This window comes from Bidens hawaiensis, unplaced genomic scaffold (genome assembly GCF_021521415.1).
Source record: "Bidens hawaiensis isolate Kalapana, Puna unplaced genomic scaffold, B.hawaiensis_p1.1 tig00021681_1, whole genome shotgun sequence".
NCBI lineage: Eukaryota > Viridiplantae > Streptophyta > Magnoliopsida > Asterales > Asteraceae > Bidens > Bidens hawaiensis.
In genome coordinates, this window is record NW_027493369.1 from 177,132 (window position 1) to 181,144 (window position 4,013).

Genomic DNA, 4,013 nt, shown 5'->3' on the forward strand with positions numbered 1-4,013 from the left:
CCCTTTATACCTTAATCTTCCAAACACCCCCCTGATCAAAGATCGATCGAATTCGTATTTATCATCCACCGTGTCTCCAAACCCTAACACTGTACGAATCACCAACACATAAACTATGATTACTTTACCCTGAATCTTGGCCATGATATGATCTCCTTAGCAATCGTATACATCTTCGTACATACCCTTAACTCCTTCTATACCAAACAAGTATCATTTCTAAACATTTATATGGCATACATTTACCACTTAAGATAAGTGCATTAACTAATCACATAGGAGTATGTGCACAGCCCCGAAAGCATAACAAAGAAATGGGGCTAGAAACTCACTTGAATTCGATTTCTTTCTGAGTTATTTGTGATACACTTCCTTAGCTGTGCACGGCTAATTGTGTAATAATTATAAGTATCAATTAACTACTTCTAAACAAATCACACTTCTAGGTTAGTAAAGTCCCTAACGAACGGGGATTCGGGGGTAGCGCCCCTAACTAACGGGGGTCCGGGGGCAGAGCCCCTGACTAGGGTCGAGCTGCCAGGTTAGCTTGGAAAATTTTTATTTTCATTAATAAGCCTTTATTAAAAATTCATCTTAAAAACGAGTCGAGTTAAGTTTTACAACATTCAGATCGTATATGAAACTGATCGCATCGCATGCTAACCAGTCCCATTGCATGGCTCAACGAATCGCATGGATGCAACCAGTCGCATCGCATGGCTCAATGAATCGCATCGCATGGATGCAACCAGTCGCATCGCATGGGTGCAACCAATCGCATTGAATGGGTCAACGATTCGCATTGCATTTTTCCAACGAATCGCATCGCATGACTATGGGATGTGATCCTTCTTTATACGATCAGATTTGGGGTTTTCTTCATTTAACCACTCTTTTACCCATTTTGCCCCTTAAACACTCCTTATGCCCCATTTTACTGTTCTAGTGAGTTTTGGGTCATAACAACTTGGTCTTCTTGCTTTTACATGGCCCGAAGGTTGTTCGTTCACCTCGAGCGCCCCTGTTAACTTGCGGCTTAGCAAGTTTATGTTTTTCTTGCGTTTCACAGCCCGATCTACCATCCTAACGAATTTCATGGCAAACCGACCTTAAAAACTTAACCTTCTTAACTAGAACGCACCTTTTTGGATCCGGTTTTGCGTCAGATCTGATTAGATACGGGATCAATGCTTTGTTTCTTGTTGTATAGGTTAAGATCTAACATAAACTTGTTTTGGTTGGATTCAGATTTGGGCGAAATATGGAAAGGGGTGTTTGTGTATGTTTTGAGTGTGTGGAGGCAAGGTAGAAGAATGAGGGTTTTAGGGATTGTTAAGGGGTGCTTATATACCCCAAGCCCATGGACCTTAAGGCCCATTACCATCCCTTAGCCCATCTTTTATTCTAAGCCTACCACTCAAACCTATTATTACTTAATAAGTTAAATAACGACACACATTTAATAATAAAACTTTCTTTTATTTAATATTTTCAAAAGACGGATGTTACAAGTCGGTATTTTGCAATACACATTATACAATTCATCCACAAGGCCATTCAACACGTAGTTTCGGCAAAGGTACTCGCGGTGTTACCAAGCATCAAGAGTACTCATGACTTGAACGTTCGCACCCTCCTCTTGTTGAGGGGGAGACTTGGTCAAAAACCTCACAAGGTTCAAAGTGGTTAGGTAAAATATCATCTTTGGTTGACAACTTTTGAAGTTCACACCATAAAATTTTCCTAATTTTTCAGCATGGTTAGCAATAGTTTGGGTTGCGTGGGTACCAACTAATGGTCCTATGGTAAAAGAAGTTGATCCAATGTGGATCCCATAGACATAGTAGTGGAGGCTTAAAAAATACTCGCCATTTCTGAAACAAGAGCAAATAGCCAATTAATATTACAAATTGGTTTAAAGAGAACCAAAAGATGAGCATATTGGTTTACATAAAAAAACATAGATCAATAATTCTAATAAATTTATTATTTAAACCAAACCACTAAAGTTTAACAAAAGTTAAAGATTTCCTATTACAAACGTTAGAATTACAGAAACCAAGAGAACTGAAGAGGATTGATTAAAATAATAAAACAAAACATTGACTTTATTAATTAAAAGTCCATAGAAACTTAAAAGGTTTCGTTAATAATAAAATAAAGAAAACTTTCACATATGAGACTTAAAATAGAAAGTGATAAATAGTCTCTATTTACAAAAACCAGACTACAAACTAGAATTAAGGCTTGATGAAAATGAATTTGTAATTCGAACAACTTTTTTTTTTACTTTTTAAAACACAAAATTATGAACAGTGTTTTAAAAAAAATGTTTTTAACTTGTAGGACAACCGTTCACAAATAAAATAAAAATAACATTAATAAGATATTTATTCGGATTACAATACATAGAAAGAAATAACTGATACAAAAATAGCATTATAAGAATACAAACCATAAAGGAAATTACAAAAAAAAAAATCAAAATACATAACCAAAACGAAGCAGGAGTGGTTGAGGATTTCTGTTTAACAGAGGTCCCTTAAAATAGATTTCCGGCCACCCAGGTGAACCCGTTTGTCTCCCAAGGTACAACAGCCTCAGCAGGAAGTACTGCCGGGATTAGCCTAGCACCTGAAATTAGGTCTGAAACAAGAGTGCGTAAAACATAGAAGTCTGGAAATTCCTTTGGATTTGTGTGTGGTGTGTTGTACATAAGGTTTTTCCTTATGTTTAACAAAAACATAAACCTCTATTAATAAGGTTTTCAAAGACATGTAAAGAGTCTAGACTTATTCAATACATAATTGAATTTCTCATTCAATGTTATTGAATTTCAAAGATTTAAATGGTGTTGTAATGTGGAAATCTTAAGAGTCTCTTCTAGACTATTCCTACCAATGTGGCAAGAACAACTTCCCACACCATTTAAGTTTCACCAAACAGACCTAAAGATTTGATTTCTCATTTATCTAAACTTTATTATTATATATAACAATTATATTAATGAAAAACATAATTATTATTTCATAATTTCCAACAATAGTCACAACAAAATTCCAAAATTGCACTTTTAAAACGCAAACTAAAATGACAGAACAGATTATGAAAACGAAATCACTTGATATTTAGAAGTGCGATTCCAGTTTTGGCTTGGAATGATTTGTCTTTTTCAAACACTTGAAATGAATCAACAAACTCTTAAACGTGTGCAGAAGCAACCATCTTATAATGAGGATATCCTAGGTCTTTTAAGAATTTTGCAAATTGCTTTTTCTTAGTTTAATAATTAAATTACCAAGCCAAATATTTAATTTCATAATCAGTTTTGTTAAACGAGTAAACAAGTTAAAAGACCTAACTCGAATTCGTAGAAATCACAGTCGCTTTTAGCATACACAAGTAGCCCTTTAAACCCACCGGTACCCCAACTGGATGAGGAAGGTCTCCTGAGGGGTCTATAGAGAACTACACTTACAAAGTTCAATTGCAATACAATGCATATGTACTTGGATTAACCATAGCAAAGGAACGCAAAAGCACTACGGGTAGATCATTTGAGTCGATGGACCAAAATGAATATTTTGCTGATTAATACGGTCCTCGCGCGTCATGAGGGAATAAAGATCCACCTGTCGTGATACACGAGCCATTTAAAACATTTTGAATATTCAGCAACCATTTGCGACACGCAAGGGGGGTAATGGTCAAAACCTCGCTAAAGCGAAGCTCAGCACTTCTTGGAAAACCACAAGTCCTTTGTACGTTGTGAAGGGCTGGGAAGGTCTTCCTTACGACACACGAATGAGTACCGCTCACTGAAAGCTATTTTTGATATGTCGGGTCGGAAGATGTTTTGACCTGACAACTTTTCGACTTCCCAGCATCACCCCAAACATGTTCTAATAATAAAATTAAATATTACTTAGTTGAAACCTCATTTTCTGACAATATCTTCACTGAACACTTCAAACTCCGACTTTTCCCGTGTGGTATCCCCATACTCAATTTTG